Source organism: Crocodylus porosus, unplaced genomic scaffold, assembly GCF_001723895.1.
Source record: "Crocodylus porosus isolate Cpor-Errol unplaced genomic scaffold, CroPor_comp1, whole genome shotgun sequence".
Lineage (NCBI taxonomy): Eukaryota > Metazoa > Chordata > Crocodylia > Crocodylidae > Crocodylus > Crocodylus porosus.
Genome location: NW_017728911.1, coordinates 7,559,245 through 7,579,990, shown reverse-complemented (window position 1 = coordinate 7,579,990; position 20,746 = coordinate 7,559,245). Strand labels below are relative to the sequence as shown.

Below are 20,746 nucleotides of genomic sequence, written 5' to 3'. Positions count from 1 at the left end.
CGCTCCCGGCTCGGGGCTCCCTGCGCCGCTGCAGGGCGGCACTACGGGGCGGAGGAGCCGCAGTGCCGGCGGCGGCGGGGAAACCCCGGCCATGCCCTGTCCGCTCACCCGCCCCGCAGCCGTGTGCCGGGACACTGGCAGACCTACGGCTGCCCCGGGCAACGGCAGTTCTTCTGACTGACCCGGTCGCACCCGCTGTGCAGCCACGTGAAAACGCCAGGTGCCCGGCGAGGTAGCTGTGGGTCACGTTGTGTGGGCGAAAGGCGGCTTCCCAGGTTTGCTACCCTTTACTCCTACTGAGTAGCTCTTGCAGTCTCTGATCATCTCTCTCTAATCAGAGGAAATACCGGCAGCCTAAGGCACCACTGTGGGTAAGGGTGAAGCAGAGTCCGGCCCCACATAAAGAGTCATGTTTTAAAAGACAAAACAGTGTCAGAACGATGCGTCGGTAAAAGTGTCATTTCTGATCATCCCTGGACCAGTCTGAGATCACTGACATCAGTGCAAATTCAGTCATCCCATGGTCTTCAGAAGAGTTACTCTGAATATAAACTGATATACCTGGGGACCTGATCCTCAGGGATACTGAATAGCTGCAATTCTCATTGAATTTCTAGGATGAAAAAAAAAGAGCAGGATTAAATAATTCACAAAGTAGCTCTGGTTTTGTTAACATCATTCTCTTTGCAAGAATAAAATTTGGATTTGATCATGCATAATGTACACAACATTTGTATTTGATCACATTTTTAGGAGAAAATGTCTGACTAAATCTGGAAAATAATTATCACTGTATGCTTCAAAAGTTGGCAAAATCTAAAAAATGTGTTTTGTGATGCAGTAAATTTTTTCCATGTGGTGTGAAATTATTTATAGTTGGGTCTCATGAGCAAGCTATACTGCTAAACTACATGTATAAAACTGAGATGGGGCTATAGTGCAGAAAGTGACAGGCAGTAAAACAGCAATTTGAAATGTAATGTGAAGTACCTGGCAAAGTAGTTGAATGGTTATAGATTCTGAAATACCTTATGGGGGGGAGAGCGTCTTGTTCCACAGTCTAAGTTAATCTATTGTTCACACAAACAAAGAGGGGTTCAGTGTATTTGGAATGAAAGACATGGCATCTGCAACTTTGCTTTTTGGAATGGCATGTTGGTTTTCAAAGGCTATCTTTCTGAAGGATTCACTTTCCTTATAAAGGGAATGGCTAATTTTTATATCGAAGAAAAGTTTTCTTTTGGATACTCTAGGAATTATTGGCTTTAATTTTTCATCATCATAGGCTAATGAATGTTTCCCATGTGCTAGTTGTAAAGTCATTACTCATACATTCATTATAAGACATCCGTCTGCACAGCTGTTCCACTGCATTGTGAAACAATAATTTAGCAGGCAGATGAAAGCAGTAGAAAAGCAGTAGAAAGCCTGCTTGTGAAAACAGTTTGATGTCCTATGATTTCTCACTTCAAAATGGTTTTATATTAATTATTCCAAATGAAAAAAAGTACACCCTGGCAATATAAAATGTCCATCTCCAGACCCACAATCTTAAGAAAAAGAAAGAATAACACCAGATTGCTAGTAAATACAAATACTTCTTTAATACAGTTGTGTTGTGCTCTGGCTTGTATGCTTAATGTGCAGTTAACTTGGAACAGTGCCATTTAAAAGTTATGACTGGTAAATATTGCATTATTTATAAGCACAAAGCATTACATGTGATTCTAGCTGCTTTTATGTTAAAGGAGTTACAAATGGATAAATAGCATGTCAAATCATCCCAAACCTTTATAAAGGTGCTTGAGAATATAGATACTACAAAATAACATGTTAATAAGTTACATTTCTCATCATTAAGCATTTTATGAGACTTGGAGGCCTTTTAGTTTGGGTGACGGAAAATAAATTAAAATGCTGCATTAATAGTTTTCCATGTTATTAATTTACCTTTCCGCAAAACAGCCACCAAAACCTTAATTTTGGTTTGACCACTTTCCGTTGATGTGTTTTCTCCCTTTGCTATTATCTTCCATGTGTTGCTTCTTTACTGCAGCAATTATTCTCCATAGTGTTCATTGTTGTCTCCCTGCCTCATGCTGCCAGGGAATATAATTAATGTTACTACTAATGGTTTTCTTGCCTGCAGAGTTTGGCCACTTGGGAGAATGAAAACAAGATCTATTGCAAACAAACCCTTATTGAGGGAGATGGTCCTAAAACATACTGGACTCGGGAATTATCTAATGATGAGCTGATTTTGGTAAGAACCTTTACCCTTTCTAGTGCGTAAGTTACACTGACTTTTGTTGCTATTTTGTGTGACTGTTACTTTTTCAGTATGAAACATGCTGTTTATATTAAATGCAATTGAAAAACCACAATTCTCCTATCTGCTGAAGTACAGTTAGCACACAAGGTTTTTTAAATTGTTGCTCTCAAAGAGCTTTGCCAAATATGTGTGAGTTTTTATCCTTCCTATTGTATTCTTGTACCTCCCTCTGCACATGTAGTTGTCAAATTAACACAAGTGGGTAAACCCTATTGTGTAAATCTGAGACTCCAATAAGTTCAGTTGAGTAATTGCAGATTTTCTGCAGTCAAAATGAGATCAGAGAGTTTGACCTCATTTCTACAGAATTGCCCACTTCAACTTACCAAAAAAGTACCCTTCTCCTTTTCCTTTTTCAGCGCGTGCGTAAAGTGTTACTTCTTACACACAGTCACATGGTGTGGGACAACTGGGAATATGGCATACTGTTAACATGATCTAATCTTATTTAGTTAAGCAGGAGCCTCTGCCACCTTCCCTCAGTCTCTTCTCATCTCTAAATCCAGTTCAGAGTTGCCCCGTTTTCAGACTCCCCTGGACTCTTGTCTTCCTTATTTCTACACATTCAGTCCTGGCTATCCCTCTGCCCAATCCTCTGACACACTGCACATTGGAGCAGGAATACATCAGCAGTTCTGCCGCACTGGAACTGGTTCTCTGCATCTGAGCCAGTGAGTCACATTCAGACTATTTATTTACACTGCTCTCATCTTCATTAGTATTGAGTTCCCTTCTATGAATCTATGCAGCTGCAACTGTGATCAGTAACTGGTTAGAGGCATTGCCATTTTAACTTAGTTACAAATACAACAATGCAGTTTGTGGCCAGATCCTCTGAACTGCTTGGGTATGTCAGTTCACACTGGGTAAATCTAGCTATCTATCCCATAATGCCTCAGCAGGGCGGACATGCTGAGGGGACTGGAGCAAGGTAGGAGATATTTTATTCAGAACACTTGTGTATTTGCCCTTCTGAATGTTCCCACACACTGTCCAGCGTTCTGGAGAGCAGGTAGGAGGAGGGAAAAAAAAGACCCAAAATGAACAACGTGAAAACAGAAAACTTAGAATGGTAATGTTGTTCCAGACATTAGGGAATAGTGCATCTACTTTCTAGAAATGGACTTGATGCTATTAATGAAATCACATTGGCTTCCATAAATTTGAATGCTCAAATTCTTGGTAATTTTTCTGCTAAGCTGCAGTCATCTTTATTTTACCCGTATAGTTTAGGAGGCATGGCACCTTAACCCATGTCATGCCTTGCGCATGTGTGTATGTACACACACACAAAGATAGGTATACTATTTTATACATTATATACATGTAATTGCCCTGAGCAACATTTCTTCTCCAGCCTCATATTTATGACTGGCTCACAAGGCATTTTTGGAGTTTGTCATTTAAGCAACAAGCTAATGAGGTGGCTGCTGAACCAAGACCAACTTCTGCAAGCCAAGCAGGACAGCCAAACATAATACCATTGCCTTCTGCACTGCTGACATAAACTGACTTGGCTGGGGAAAGAGAGGAAGGTTTAGTTGGGAAATACAATAGAGATTCATAAATTGTAATGTCAGAAGGGCCCCCTGTGATGATCTTGTCTTGCTTCTGGATAAAATAGGTTGTACAGCTTCTGTGAATTAATTCCTGTTTGAATCAGGGTATATCCTAGAGCTCCCTCCCCAACCCCTTAATTTAAGCCTTTTCAGATATAGATACCTATCCACAATCTTGTTCAGTTCCGGTAGTTAGTTCCTTTCACAGTTGATTATTTACCTTTTATGTCTGGTCTGAAAGTATCTAGCTTCAACTTCCAGACATTATATCTTCTTCCATCTTGTGTCTGCTGTGCCAAGGAACTGCCTCTGATCAAATTTCTGTTTCCCATGTAGATACTTACAGGCACCTATCCCTTTCAATCTCTGACCACTTTTCTAAGTTAAACTGAGAAAGCGTCTTGTGTCTCCCCCTGTAAGGCAGGTTTTTCTGTCCTTTAACCATTTTCATTGCTCTTCTCTGAACCATGTTCAGTTTATAAACATCCTTCTTGAATTGTGGTCACCATAATTGGACACAGTATTCCACTAGCAGTCATGCCGTTGCCAAAAATAGAGGGCTATGACCTCCTTCATCCTATTTGAGATTTCCCTGTCTGTGCATCCAAAGATCACATTAACCCTTTTGGCCACAGCATCTCTGGAAGCTCATGTTCTGCTGATTATTCACCACAAACTAGTCTGGTCACTGCTTCCCAGGATAGGATCTCCTTTCCTGTGAGTATGATCTATGTTTTTTGTTCTCAGATATCTGAATATACACTTGGCTGCATTAAAATGCACTTTTACTTCTATTCAGCATACAAAAGTGATCCTGATCACTCTGTATCAGTGGCCTGTCCTCATTATTTAGCATTTAAAAGGTAGTATTCTTACCATCTCTGAAACACAGTAATCTTTGCTTTGTTTCACTAGCAGGACACAGTGTACTCTCCCACTGGATAAAACATTTCAAGTCTTGGAGGGGGTTTGAAAACTCAGTTCCTGTTGCATTTAACAGGGCTGAACATCCAAATCCCCAAACAGTGAAGCTGAGATTTTCAGAGTTTTTTACCACCTTGGTGACTGAGGGCTTTTTTGCATTCCTGAGATGTAGTGCTGGGTGGAAGTAGGGTTTCTGAACCCTCCTGAGAAGCTAGGCTGGTCAAGGTTTGAGGCACAGACAAAAATCTTGCGTAGTAAGGCTTCAAAAGTTTAAACAAAGTACTTCAGAAGTTAATATGTGAGGCATGAACATTCAGCATCATCTTCCTTTGTCTGAGCAGTAGTGTAACTGAGAGGGTGACCTGTTTCTGCAGTTCCCAGTTTATGCTTTGCTTTAGCAGTAATGTCTGGGAGCTAAATCTACTCTGGTGCACTTCTCTGGTGCACTGGTTTAATGAATTCAGAATTTGTCAAGCCTCTCCTCTTCTTCCTCCCATCATCCTTCCCTATGCTCCAGCTCCAGACAAATTTGCTCCAGCTCCATCCTAAGGGTCCATCCTGCAATTTTGGGTCTCTGCAGCTTGGGATAGCTTTTCCTGGAGCAAAAAGCTGGGCTGAGATAGAATTTAAGAGGGCTGCAGCACTGGTTCCAGTTCCTATGCTCTTTATCACTGCTTCTCTACTCAAGACCAACTCTCTGAAAATCCTAACTTCATTTCAGCTGCTGCTACATGTCTGAAGTCAGATGAAGCTTATGGTCAAAATAGAAGTAAACTGAGGGAAGAATCTAAACTTTTCTAGGCTGGGGTCTGGATGGGAAAGAGGATTGAGGCAGTAGGCAGGGGGTAAGGAATGGGCTTTGCTCTGCTAGTTCTGGCTGTGTAAATCTTGGAACCTTGCCATGTAATTTCGATGTAATAGGCTGCAGGATACAAAGGGTCTATTTAGATTATGACACTTCCCTAGTGGAAGAATAGATTTTCTTTCCAACACAGTATGTTAAATAAAACATATTTATTATTGCCACATTTTAAAAATAAATAATATAGGATTGTCATGACTACAGTTGAGCTAAAATTGAAACCATATTGTTAGGTAATGAAATTATTTATCTTATTGCATCCCAAGAGAAGTAGTTCATTATATTCTCCAGAGGTGCTATCTTTAGAGCATTACCCCTGGGTCATATGATGGCCTCTGTCACACAGACACCAGGTATGAACTCATTACTCAGCTGGCTAAGATAATTTCTTTGTCTCCAGGTATAACCATTAGCCTGTCTCCACCCTTCTCCTGATGACAGCTGCATTATTCCACACGACTGAATTTACTGTCCTCTCCATTCTTATAGTGCAAACATTAGTAAAGTTTATTTTTGAATGAGTAGAAAAAGAAAAGGCTCTTGCAGCATTAGGTTATTCCTCCCTTAGCTGGAAGAGAACTAATCATGTCACCAGGGTGTCAGGTTCTTTCTGGTCTGTCATTGTTCACAAAAACCGCCCTTTGATTGCAGGCTGGATGCTCAGAGCTTCAGGGAATTCTGGGCCCAAATCCCCCTCCTGTGTGCCACTTTGCCCTTGAAAAGGTACAGCTACATTGTCTGAAGCCCAAACCTTTTTGCTATATCCACACAAGTAGTCCCACTGATTGAATTCAATGGGTCAAGCTATACACTTCAACTCGTGAGAAGAAATCCTCCACTGGGGGACTGGCCTTCTCCCATGTGATGAGAGAAGGGATTCTACTGACTGTTTAGTTTCTACCTTTTTCTTCTAAGGAAGCTGTTTCATAGGTGTGGGTTGGGAATGGGCAGCTCCACACTGGACTGAAATTTACCCTGGGGCGTCAACTTAACCTGTAATGATTCCCAGCTTCAAAGTTCCTCTCAAGTTTTTCTCCTGGCTCCCTTTCAGACATTGCTTGGGAAGAGGGATGCAATCTGAAGCAGAAGTAGCTTTTTCATAGAGCTCTCTTTGGGGAGGAGACTTGTTTAAAAAAGGACTATAAATACCAGCTGCATCAAGAGGCAATATGGTTAAGCTGAAACCAAGCTGGTAGAAAGCAGAGTGAGAGTTAGGAGAAATCTCCACAAAGGTGTCTTTAGCCCCTTGCCACAGGTTTTTATTGTGGGAATGACCAGCCCAGTAACTGAGACTGCTCCCATGAGCTCAGCTGGCAGGATTTGTCCCTTGCTGTGGTAGAACTGGCTCTCCAGTCCTCTTAGAGAAGAGACGGCTTTGAGTTAACTTGCATTAAAGCATGATACATTCCACTACCAAGATGATTTCTTCTTGTCTCCTACGTTTCTAACACAGATGATATTTGCTCTCTGTTTACTCTGTTGCTCCTTTTCTTTTGACAGCCCAGGGAACGTACTTTTGGTAGACTAAAAACTGGTTCTATGGGTTTAGCGACCCACCTCCTACAGCTCTCCTTGTTTGTAAAGTTGTCGTGGCCTATTTTAAAAACTGTAAACCTGTTTTCTCCAATCCTGTTTCTGACTCCGTTGTGGGAAGCTCGGCGGTGCAGTCTGAGTTCTTTGTGCTGTTCCTGTTCTCCCTCAGAATTGTTAGTGTAGAGCTGCTTATTAGTGACAGACTTCTGGTGCTGTTTGGGAATTTTTGTTTTGTCTTTCTAAAGCATTTATTGATTTGTGTTTTCAAGTAAGTTTTAATAAAAATGTCTGTAAAGAGTTACATAGGCTCTGTCAACCAAGATACAGGTAAGAGTGCAGCTACATTGCAATTCAGATGTGCTTATCTTGACGGCATAAAATGTAGGATCATAGCAAAGGACCATCATTTTACACACACCAGAACTCTTCTTACTGGAGTTACTTCAGATTTATAACAATGTAACCAAGTTCAGAATCTGTCCCAACAAATGCATACACTTCATATAGTGAACTAAAATGAAGATTTAGGGCTCAGATTACTTTAAAATTAGGTCTTTTCCCCTTCACTTCTAATTTTGATTCTATAGTCTTTACAGCTTTAAGCAATATTAATGAACTGTCAATCATTCATGCATATTAAGAGGAACAAAGTGTCTGCTCTTCCCCAGAATTAAAGTCTGCTGCCTCCAAGGGTTAACTCATTCAAATAAGAATAATTTTTATTCTATTTATCTATGTTCCTGTTTTAATGACTTCTCCCCTTTTGGTGTTCTGTACCACAAATACTATCAGGTAGGCAAGTTGTGAAGCAGGGCTTTAAAAAACAGCCTCAAACCAAATTTTGCATAGTTCACATGTCACGCAGGGGTTCTCAGAATCAGTTATAGCAAGGGTCGAAGATCAGAACTGCAAGGGGTCTAAAGCAGGGTTTCCACCCCACTTCCTCTCCCCGGAAAATCCTGCTATACTTGATTAAAACTGTTGAACTGTGGAGCAGAGATGAATGAGTGAGCATTTTTTAAATTATATTGCTGGATTCTGAAATAAAACACAGCAGGTAAGAAGGTCCAGGACTGATCTGGGACAATACTGCACAGCCAAGTGCCAAAGTGTGCAGGCAGGTGTCTTGGGCTTGGATCTTGTTCTGAAAAGAATTAAATCTTCCTTTTTAAAACACAAACCAAAAACCTCATTTTAAATAAAATAGTGATCCAGAGGACGGTCTGCTCCCACTGAAGCACTAAAGACCAAAAAGTAATTCCCTTTCATTTTTTGAAGGGCAGGTTGTTTTTGACTGTTTAGACATGTCTTGCTGTGGGTGTACAGTAGGGAGGGAATTTCTATCTTTCTGTGTGGATCCTTAGAAGGTTTTGGGGCATGGCATGTGCTATGCACATAAAAAGTGTCCCCTGCGCTGTAGTTATTTGGGGATGCACATTCTCTCTCTCTTGTAAGTTGGTACTGCAGGTCAAAGCGTGAGTCACAAAGTAATTTGTGACTATATAGCATGTAGCATAAATATAGCAAAGTAAAATATATATAAATGATGCTGACCCAACCATTGCTTCTGTGCAAGAGTCCTTCCTGAATATATCATGTATTTCACTCTGCTAATGGCCAGATGGACAGCATGTTTAAGTAAGATCCTTTTGAAAAGCTGGTTTACCTGTAGGACTGTCTCTGATAAAGTCCTGATGTAATGTTTATTGGTATTGATGGAAGCCTTTCCCTTGATTATTTTTTTGTGGGGCTTTTCATCAGGTCCCCAATGAACTGGCAGAAGGTAACTTGTTGATTTATCCCATTCTGCAGGATTTTGTTTGCAGTGAGTTACCAGTCACTTTTAGATGTGGTTTGTGACAAGCCAGATGCAGGACACTGTATGTCATTGTGCAAATAGTACCTTTAAGACACAGCAATTCTGTAGATTTAGATAAAGTACTTTATAAACCTAAAGCTTCAAAGCACCCTGCAAGGTGAGTACAGTCATCATCAAACAAATTTAAAAGGCACCTTTGAAAATCCCACCCTTTCTCATTAACATAGGGTTCAGATTTGACAGTGCTGGATTCCTATAAAATGCTCTTGGGAGATGTCAGCTCCAGAGCTTGAGCTTCCCATCCCCTTGGATTATAGGATTCACTCAAGATTTGTTCTGATGAGATTCCTTCCCTGCTGCTGCCAGCCCAGAACTAAAACCTTAAGGACAGATTTAAATAGAGGGATTTTCTCACCAAATCAATCCCTAATCTCTTAGTCCAAATCTGTATGAATTTCTTAGGGGAGGGGGAGCTAGGTAAAATCCTTCCATCTGAATCTGCCCCTTGGTTTGGGCCATTGCTGCACTTGCCATTGCAGTTTAAAGTGGTTGGGAAGGGCTTATGTTGCCTTTTATTAATTTCTCATGACAGAGGTGCATTTGAGAAATAATATTTTATCTGTTGTTTTGATATTTTTAGGATATATTCCTTTAAAGCAGACTTTTAAACATGTTCTGAATTAAAGAGCAATATCTCTGTGATTTTAGGGCTGGTAGCTGTAGCTCTGAGGCACAAACTGTTTGAAAGCCTACAGAAATTACAAAGATTTTCCATCACTGAACAAATTGGCCACAGTTTCCAAGAACTAATTATTAGCACTTGAGCATGTGGGTGTGTAGCAATGAGGCTATGCTCCAGGGATGCTACTGATGGACAAGGAAAATACTGCTGTGTAACCCTTTTATAGAACGTGCCCTCATAGTTGCGTGCATGCTGAGGTTTACTCTGAGTCAGTCTTTGAATTCATTGTTTAGTATTAGTTCAGAGAACATACTGGAGGCAGTGTGTGCTTCTTCCTTTTATAACTTCTTACCTACATGATATAACATATAAAAGGTAAAAAAATGAAGCATATTTCTATAATACATCAGAAGCCACGTGGTCTAGTTTGGTTCTTCAGGAAAGGAATGTGTTGCTGTGTTTGAAAAGTGTTGTGTCAGTGTGTAACACTCAGCAATGAGTCTTCTAACTACTATGCAGTGTGTTTGACCTAGCATGGGTTTGACTCCTTTGCATGGGGTAGAAGAAATCATTAGGGAAGAAATGTACATGTAAAGAAAGACTAGAGTTCTGTTACTCAGGGTTTACTCTTGGTGGAGGTGGTGAGTAGGTCCAAGCTGATAATGAAAAAAGCTGTCTCTAAATCACTTCTTATACCTGACACTATTCATGACTACTATTTATTCATTCTGCTTTTCTTTAGTTTCTAACCTCATTTTCCCACTCTCTGCCATGGTTCTGTAACAAGCATTACCAAGCAATCATCCTTCTGATTGTACCATACCCCCTCCCCCAGATTATGTAAGGTCATGTTCTTCTGTAAGATATGCTCACAGTCTTCTCACAGGATCCACTAGCAACTCAGTGGTCGCATCCTGAGGCTTCTGAGTTGTGTCTGTACTAGTCTATCTTTTTGCTACAGCATTCCCTTTCTGTCTGTGAATACGTGGACAATGCAGATTGCACAGGCCTGAGGGGAGGAGTTTGTTCCTTACAAATCAGTTTTTTGTTTAAATTTTATGACTATTGTTATTTACTGTCTATAGGCAGCACCCAGGGCCATGGCACCTTTGTGCTCAGCACTGTACAGACTTATAATAAACATACAGTCTTTGCCCCAAAGACCTTCCAATCTAAATAAAGTTGCTGTAGACCAGCACAACAACCATGAGAGCCCTGTGGGGGTCCAGTTGGTCCCTCATGCCCTTTCTCTGCCACAACTCTTGCAATTGTTAATAGGGAGCCAGGTTCAGCTGGGGAGGTGCTGTGTCTCCTGGGTAGGGACTGGGAATGATGATGATTATACAGTATTTGGGAGTTGCTTAGATCCGTTACTGTCAATTTCCAGACATTTTGATGTGCAAGTTTTTTTTAAGCATAGTATCGGCTCTTTATAAAAAATGGTGCTGATATGTTTGTCACTCCTCAGTACCCCTCTGCCATTTCTCCCTTCCTGAGAGTACTTAAGGTCAGTGAGGTCAATGCATTAATATTAAGCTACACTTTTTTGGCCAAGTCATTTTGAAAAGGTGACAGCCCAAACAAAACAGTGGCATCATTTTTTTCATAAGTAAAGTGCACCTGAGTTTTCACAGCACCCTGAGGCTGAACCAGATTCACTTGATTAAATGGAGCTGTATCAGTGTATGCTAACTAAGGATCCCGCCCAATCCCTTGTTAAAAGGGACCTTGAAAACCAACCTGTTTTGAGTGAAGGAAAACCTTCATTTTCAGTATTTCCTCACTTTTCCATGGTTGCTTCACCTTCTATGGTTAACTATCTTTAACTCTATAATCACCAGTTACAGAGTCAGGCCAGAAAGTGTCTGAACTGCAGGCATGCACAAACCCACTTGTGCCAATGTCCTCACCTTCTATTAAGTATAATTATTGTTCTCCCTCTGATGTCCTGAGTAATCATTATTGTGATACTGCTCCAGTGGAATTACCAGTTAAGTACTGTTCCATGATACTGAGTGATAGACACTAAGGGACATATTGCCAACTCTATTAAGTCAGTGGTATAACACCAAGAACGCAGCACATAGGACCTCCATGAACAGGTCAGTTACTGAGGATGGGTGGAGAGCAGGGTGGCTCAAGGGACTGTTAATGGTACATAGAGAGTTCCTAATGACTGAGTCAGTAACTCTCAGATGACCAAAAGTCATATAATGGGAAATTAATTTAGTCTCAGCCAGATACCTCTTGAGTGTAGGTCCACATCACAATTCATCATAAGAACTAGCATATTTAGTACTTGAATCTACAGGGGGCCATGGACTGGTTGGGTATTGCATGAAGGTATCTCTCCCTTCAAGGGTAGGATAAAGAGCAATGGAACAGGAACAGTGACAGGGACATTGCACACAGCCTATGCAGTCTCCAGACAGCAAGGACTGCAATTGGCAAGTGTGGCAAGGCCACTTCATACATGATCTTTACAGTCATAGGTTGATAGCTGGTACAAATCAGCAGAGCTCCATTCTACTGCAGCTACTCTGTTTCAGAGACTGCTTTCACTTTGTATTTTGTAGCTGTAGCTTATTCCAACTCCTCTTCCCACTCTTGTGTTCTTTTGCAAATGGAGGCTAGGAAGCTGTAGAAAACTTGGGGTTCTGGGCCATTTATCATTCTGACCAAATTCATGTGTCTGGGAAGGAAAGTAACCTACAGCACACCCCATTCCAAAACCTACTCTTGGAGTTAGACAAAAGTGCAATGTTTTTCCGTATTTTAGTACAGAACACAGGAGATTGAATTTCTGCTCTGTATTAGCTAGTACAGTAAAAGGAATATAACAATAAGCAAACTGCATTTAATTTCTGCCCATTACATCTCTGCAGACTGGTTGTTGTTTCTTTTCCAGACTTTTGGTGCCGATGATGTTGTGTGCACGAGAATTTATGTAAGAGAATAAAGAACTTCAGCTTCCTTGCCCCATGGATGCAGTGGAGAATCAAGAGGCAGGCATCGTGCAGAGTTCCTGCATAACAAATATCTGTGTGTGCTGTCACTTACGCAGCATTGTATGTGCCCGTGTGTGTCATATTTGAACCCTTGACTGCCGTTCAGTGTGTTTTGCTTTTGTATAACGAACACTGTTCCTCCCATTTTTATGCCATCACTTTTCCTGTTCACTTTGTATTTTGTAGTTGCCAGTCAGTATAGTCTGGTCAGTTATTAAATTAATTGGGCATAACTCATAGCCGTTTTGTTAGCAGTTTCTGATTAAAATCCCAGCAAAACACTTAGGGCAGGATTGGTGCCCTGTACTGGGGGTGGCTTATTGCACTGCTTCTGGGGAGCTTCCTGAAGCAGGGGCAGAACACAAACTGCTGCATCTGCCCAAGGGCTGCTCCCCCAGAGCCATGGCTCTGCCTGCTCTCTCCCCACTTGTGCTGGGAGACTAATTAAGGAGCAATCTTTGTGCTCCCTTAGCTGCCAGGATTGAAGTTCAGCTGAGCCATTGTATGCTTCATGCTGTGGGGGAAAGATCTGTACTCCTGGGGATTATGTGGACCACTCATAATAGAGAGATCTTCCTATGGGCATCCCCATCAGTAGTTCATTCTGGAACCAAGCCAGGAGGATGGGTGAAATTTCATCACCGGGGTATCTGGTCCTGGAGCTCAGATGCCAGATCCAAGCTAGTAGTACTCGTGCACCAGGATTTCTGGGTTTTTGGGGTTTTTTTTAAGAATCTTCCTGTCTAGCACAACCCCTAAAAATGCCTAGAAAAATGATGAAAGCACTGCTACAGGAGTCTCTTGAACACAGATTGCCATGACTACAAACTGACATAGTGGTTATCTACTGGGGATCAATGGAGGTCAAGTAACTTATAAAAATATACGTCTGGGTAAACTCTGTTCTATCTACATGTATGACTTAGGTATGACTGCACATCTTGTATATGTTGCATGGCTTCCAGAGTACCCCAGGATGTGCAAAGAGGTTAAACATTGTTGTGTACCTAAAAGAATTTCCCATGTCATCAAGGATTCATTGATATCCTAAGGAAGAGACCCTGGATATCCTGTGACTGTGAAGCTTCTCCTTGGAACTCCCTACTTATTCAGTCTGCTGCATTCAGTAATTTGCTTCCTGTAACATGGAAAGAGTACAGCTTGCATTTATATGGACAAACATTTGTCCTCAGTGTGGTAAAGATGAGGAGCTGTGGCCTTCCTGACCATAATATTCAATACCTAGGGAAAGGAACTGAAGAATAGTACATCCAGTTTTTTCAGAGAAAATGTAGGCAGAATGAGCAGAATTTCCTATGTTGGAATAGAAAATCACAGCCAACATCTTATTCATACCAAAAAAGTTCCATATGGTTTTTTTTTTTACCAAAAAAAGTACCCCAGAACTTTTAGTAAGGTGGGAATCAGCTTCAGACCAGCTTCTCTCCAGCATTAGTAGTGTCTTGAGCATAAATTGTGTCTTTACATTGTAGCTGGCTGTGGCTCAGTGCTAAAACAAAGCTAAAATCTTTAGTTGCTAGCATTGCAGTATGTAGCACCACATTTTCCTTTAAGGTTTCCTGCAACTAGTGTGATTTACTATGAATGCAAGCTTGTACCAACATTTATCAGTAATAATAAGCAAGTAAAGACCCTGCCAGCCTGCGGTTGTTACAAGCTGGAAAGAAAAATAATTTAGCTGAGTAAAAATAATTCCCCCTTTTTCTTCTTTTGATTATCTTCAGACAAAAGATGATCCTATGTTTAAGGCGTAGAAGTAAGCCTCACAACAGCTGGATTTAATTTTTAGCTCTGCCATGGCCTCCTTGGATAATTTTGAGCAGCCCACGTAGCCCCAGAAGAAGGTCCCACCCAGGACCTAATTTTTCAGAGCTACTGAGCACCCCTTTCTCTAGATGATGTTAACAGCACTTGCTGGTGCTTGGTGCTTTTGAAATCAGTCTCCTGACTTCTCAGTTCTCCATCTGTAAAAAAAGATTCAGAATGCTACCCTGTTTCCCCAGACTGCTACGTTCCTGTGGTGATAAGGCTTTATTGGTGTTGGCATTCAACCTACCTAGCGCTGTAGGCTGGACAAGTGTTGCATGGCTGGTCCACGGGCTAGATCCTACATGTGGGGCTGGTTCATGGACAGGGTCCAGTGTGAGGCTGGCTCGTAGTGCTGGTCCATGGGTGTGATCTGGTGTGCCAATACAACCCTGCATGCTGGATCCACCGCAGTACAACTATGCGGAGATGCAATCCAGCACAAGGGGCCACGTCATCCAGACTGTGGGGTTCCCCACCATTCTGGAAATTTGGTCCTGTGGTTCTGGAAGAAGCTCTACAGGCCAGAGTTTGAGGGCCACTGGCATATTGGCCATAAGGAGAAGAGCCTTGTACAAATCATTCATATCTGAACACCTCACGTCCATTAAAAAAGTGTTGATGGTTCAGCTACACCAGCAATGCTTGTGCTGTAGACAAGCTGGCAGTGGATGGTCTGGCTGGTACAATTCACACCCATTCCAGAAATGAAGCCGGTTTCCCTGTGCTAGAACCTGGGGTGCGGAGCTGTGTCTGCAAAGCAAGGTCTCCCTGGCCCCCTTGTGGACATGTGGCACATGCCATCAGAAGAGGCTTTCCTGTTGGCATAGATCCCCCCTTGCTTCCACTGACAAAGTAAAGGGGGTGGACAAGCTTCTTTCAGTACAGCTGTGTTCACGTTAAATAGGAGGCTTGGGGTGGGATTATTCCACTCCCCTAACTGACAGAGTGCAGCCCTGGCCAAACTAGAATCAGCAAAAATCTTTCTTTGCTAGTATGACTGAGTCTGTACTAAGCTTTTGCCATAAGAATATCACACCCCTAAGTGACATTACTGTACTGGTAAAAGAGACCTGGCCCAGGCTTGTATTTTTCACACACACTGGTCTCAGTTCCCATTGCATGTACACATAAGTGGCTTTTTGACGCCATCAATTTACTGCAGACACAAAGACTGACACTGGCCCATTAGGACAGATTACACAGGAACATCATGGCGTTGGCTTTTTGTCATGGCACACAGCAGGCATATCTGAGTACAGAGCTGGCAGCCCACAGTGGTGTCCTCCAAAAGGGTCCTCTCACTTCCTCCTGGATAAACCTTTAGGATGTGTTGCAAGTCCTAGCTCCTCTCCTTTGTCTGTGAGGTGTCCATGGTACTGGATGGAGCTGTCAGCAATGGTTTGGGGAGGCTTGAATGTTTATTACAGGTAAGTGATGTCTGATCTTTTTGACTTGGTCTGCAAGAACGGTGGCATTATGTGTTTTGTTTAATGTATGCTTAAGAGGTTGCCATGGGTACCCAGCCTAGACAGAGACTGCCATATTAAAGGTTCTAAAACTCAATCTATTCCATTAATTGTGGCCAATAGCCTCTCATCCTGGCTGTCAAGGCAACCCAGAGAAGCCCCTGTCTTGTGAACCCTGAAATGCTGACCCTTACCTTGCCTACCAGGCACTGACTGGCAAGAGCTGAGATGGATTTTATGGGGAACTGGGATTAGCAGAAGGTCATTTGGAGGTTTACCTGAGCAGCATGGAGTGGTTGTGTTTCTTTTGTATGATCCCGTCTGGTAGACAGGCCTGTGAAGCTGTTCAGGGCCAACGGAGCATGTTACTTGCTCTCACTGTGTATGTCCCAACATACCTACATGGACAATGATTCAAGTCTCGAAGAACTTAGGGTATCCTGATCTCTGTTCATGCACACGTAACCCTCTCCATTGGATTCTTGAGCTGCTGCAGAAATAATAGTAATCCATACTGCTCACTGGATCATAAGCTACAATGCTGAGGGGGGAGAGGTGCATTTTTCTGACTCCTCTTTGGCTGATCACATGTCTTTCTGTCAATGCTCATCATATAATATGACAGCGGAAGGGGATGATATACAGTAGACACCTCTCCCTCCAGGCAGTGACCTGGACTTGTTTTGCTCCATTTCCAACATCTAATTGCACCTGGGGCCACTGGCCAGCAATCTTGTGGAGGTATAAATAAAGCTAGAATGTAGCTTACCATGCTTTGGCTGAGACAAATATCACATGACCTAGGAAGGCAAGCTTATCCCTAGGGTCAGGGACCCCACTGTCATATCTGTAGTCTTGAACCCAGGGCCTTTTTCTGACCAACAGTCATCTACCCCATCTGCCAGCCTACTGTTGCTCCAAAAAGCTGTGTAAGATCTACTCCAAATCTCTGTCCCAGAGTCTCTGGCTACTCCCTGATGCCTCAGTAACTGGCTCCTGTCACCTGATTTTCCCCTTTCTCTATATAAGACCAAAGAGAGGACCAGGATGTGTCTGGGTAATAGGGTTTTTTGTGATGTAAGGCTGCATCTTTGATAATTCTGTTTCCTGACCTCCTGGTTTCCTGACTCAGGCTGTCCCTGGATGCTGGTTCTTACCTGAATACAGCAGCCTTGATCGGAACTGGCCCCCAGGCCTGGCTGCCCAAGTCCTGGCACTGGCATGCACTTTAACATTAAGAATGAAGTCCAATTTTTTGAAAACAAACCCTATAGCAGAAGCACAGTTCCTGTCCTATAATCATCTGGGTCATGGGTTTCATGTATGCATGTAAGGCTCTGTCTGAGAGGGCTCAGTTGAAGGATCAGGGGCCATGACTTTAATTTTGCCTGAAATCAGTGAATGTATTAAATAGAGATCAGGGCCTGGGAGTGTGATTTCTAGGGCAGGGGGGAAGTGTTAAGCTCATGCACTGGTCCTGGAATGATGCTTTTGAAAGTTCCTGTGTCAATTGTCAGAAACAGAGGGATTTCCATCCAGTTGGGAACTGCCATCTGAGTCATAAAGCGCAAGTTGTGAAGCTGGGCTGCAGATGCTGTGATTAAAACCAGACCCTAGTGATGTGGAGCATTTTATGTAAGTGGAAATTTGTATATTTCAGTGAGGGGAAGCTGTCTGCCGCCTTGTGCTCTGGCAGTTCTCTTCTATAATAGCTTTACCACAGCCACCCTGCCACGCTCTTGAGTTACGTCGGAGTTCTGCTGGTGGATGCTGAGATCAGAGTCTGATCCAGAGGACAGTTTTACTGTTAAAACAACACAAAGGCTGAACTGCATTAGCAAGTCCCCCACCTCCTGGAATCACCGCTCCCACTTCCCCTCACATCTAGGTGAGTGGGGATTCTGAATGGTTATTAACCAAAAGCCTTGAATTCTACATCTTGACCCTTTTTATTTGTTGAAGTTAGGCCCTTTGGGCACTTGGGAACGGGACAATGGTAGAAAATACAAATAACATGCACTTCTCTAGCTCGTTCCAGCCCCAAGTGCTACACAGGTGAAGTAGGCCCTATGCAAATTCTCTGGGAGAGGGAGGATTTTGTTATCCCTGCTCTACAGATGAGGAAACTGAGGCATAGGACAGTTTCTAAGGGCTTGTTTTGAAGCTTACTAAAATCAAATCAAAGGGACTCACATGGACTCTGGGGTGACTCAATGACAAAACATGCATCACCACTCGCAGCGTGTCTGCTTCCTTCCAGTCTGAGGCAGCAGGGCTTCTTATCTATGATCAGTGTTTGTTGTGACCTGCTTGTGAAACTGGGAAATTTCTGACCATGTAAGAGAATGGTTCAGGGGAACTGTTTCCCAGGAGTTCATTGTGTCAGAGGATGTCACAAATTAATAATAATTCTTTATGCAGGACCAAAAGTGCTGGTGCTCTACAGACCTGTCAGAAGATGAGGTCCCAGTCCTGAAGACCTTGCAGTTTTCATCCTGCAAACACTTGGGCAACCCTATTATTTCATTGACACTGCTCATGTGACTGCATATGTGCAGGACTGGACCTGTGAGGTGCACTGCAGGAAAAGAGCTACTCTAATGTCTGCAGAGAAGCTTCATAGATTTCATAGACATTCAGGTTGGAAGGGACCTTGGAGGATCATCGAGTCCAGCCCCCTGCCCAGGGACAGGAAGTCAGCTGGGGTCGTAGGATCCCAGCAAGATAAACATCCAAAAGTGTCTTGAAGGCGTTCAAAGTAGGTGTTTGAACCACCTCCAGCGGCAATCTATTCCAAACCTTGGGGACTCGGACAGTAAAGAAGTTCTTCCTTATGTCCAGCCTGAAACGGTCACAGAGGAGTTTGTGACCTTTAGATCTTGTCATCCCTTGGGGCGCTCTGGTGAACAGACGTTCCCCCGGATCCTGGTGAACACCCCTAATAAATTTATAGGTGGCCACCAGATCACGCCTAAACCTGTGCATCTCTAGGCTGAAGCATCCCATGGCTCTCAGCCTCTCATCATAAGGTCTGTGTAACAGGAGGGGCATCCTAGGGTCACCATGCTCTCCCCTAGCGCCCCTTACCATGTCCATTTGTCTACAAAGCACCCTTCATTCTTGCTCACCACGTCTTTAATCTTAAATGTAGATGATAGGGAGGATGCCCCTTTGTCTCCCTGGACACGGTCTTCCTCCTGTACATTAGTCCTTTTTCGCTAATGGGTGGTTATGCACACCCCAGCCTTATGGGCTATGTGTGGCTCCAGCCACCCCTTCACCATGCCCCAAGCTTTGCTGATGTACTGGACGTTGTTTGGTCTTATACTCTCTTTGATGCTTGGGCTCTCTGCAGCCCGCGTCTCACAAACACACCTCTCCAGGCGCTTGGGCTCTCTGCAGCCCGTGTCTCGCAACCGCACCTCTCTGGGCGCTCGTAGAGTCACTGCCCCCTTGTCTGGGACTTCTCGCTTCCCCCTTGTCTGGGGCTGGGGTTCCCACGCCACCGTGGGTCCCTTATGAGGCCTCCTCCAACCCCTAAGCTCCGGTCATAAACACTAAACACAAAACTCAAGCCCCTAGGCTATAACATAAATTTCTGCCAATCGGCTACAACATCACTTGAGCCACCCCCAAGGGTGCTCCATCCTTCACCCGTACCAACTGCTTGTGCATTTTGGCTTTTTCTCTTTTCTTGCTCTGGCAGAGTTCCTTCCCCTTTGGCTGCCAGCAGGGACCTGCTTGCCTGGCCTCGCCCTGGGAGTTATATAGGAAACAGGCCCTGCCCCTTCCGGTCAGCTGACTGCTAACAGGGGTGGGTCCCTGGCTCCCTCCGGTTGCCCTAGCAACCTACACCTGGGCTCCTTCATTACTGCTTCACAAGTAGCAGGCACGTTAATGCCCTGCCACAGTCTGTTATCCTGACCTCTGATCATGCGCGTGGCTCTCCTCTGGGCTCTCTCAAGCTTCTCCACATCCTTTTTGAATTGTGGAAGCCAAAACTGGATGCAGTACTCCAGCTGTGGCCTCACCAAAGCCGAGTACAACGGGAAAATGACATCCTGGGATTTGCTTGAGAAACATCTGTGGATGCAAGCCAGCTTGGATCACTAGTTCTCTTATGCAACTCTTAAAAAAATTGTTCCACATGTTGAATCCCCGAATGGCTGAGACACATTGAATATGACTTTTGTGTCCTCTTCCTGGGGACAAGAAGGGTTCATTCTAGGATCTTCCTTTGATTTTTCCTCACTTTGCACTGATGCTGTTGTTCTCATAAAACATTTATTATTCTTGTCTACAGATAAAAAGGCAATAAACAGATTAGGCAGCTAGACTCAAAATACCTTGCTATGGGAAAGCCAAGCTCGAAAAAGAACAGCTAAGCTAGAGAAGTGCTATTGCAATGAATTGGTTATCAAGGAAGTACCTGTACCAGGGTGGATAGAAGCATAGTTTCATAGTTTCATAGTTGGGCGGGTCAGAAGGGACCTGAGCAGATCATTAAGTCTGACCCCCTGCCATGGCAGGAAGAGTACTGAGGTCAAACAACCCTGGTGAGGTGTTCATCCAGCCTCCTCTTAAAGACCTCCAGGGTAGGAGCCAGCACCACTTCTCTTGGAAGTTGGTTCCAGATCCTAGCTGCCCTGACCGTGAAGTAGCGCCTCCTGATATCCAGCCTAAATCTACCCTCTGCCAACTTGTGACCATTATTTCTAGTCACTCCTGGTA

General features: G+C 43.3%; 1 long non-coding RNA gene across 2 annotated transcripts in view; it reads left to right on the top strand.

Annotated features, from left to right (window-relative positions):
• The window catches only part of LOC109308908, a 33,155-nt gene extending 20,199 nt beyond the window's left edge, over positions 1-12,956 (top strand). Inside the window, exons 1-3 of one of the 2 annotated variants that reach the window (XR_002100732.1) lie at positions 241-371; positions 2,150-2,263; positions 12,620-12,956. This is a non-coding gene — a long non-coding RNA (uncharacterized LOC109308908). Of the gene's footprint in view, positions 1-240; positions 372-2,149; positions 2,264-12,619 lie in introns of those variants that run through there. The other variant, XR_002100733.1, reaches the window with a different exon arrangement.
• The last annotated feature ends 7,790 nt before the right edge of the window (positions 12,957-20,746 follow it).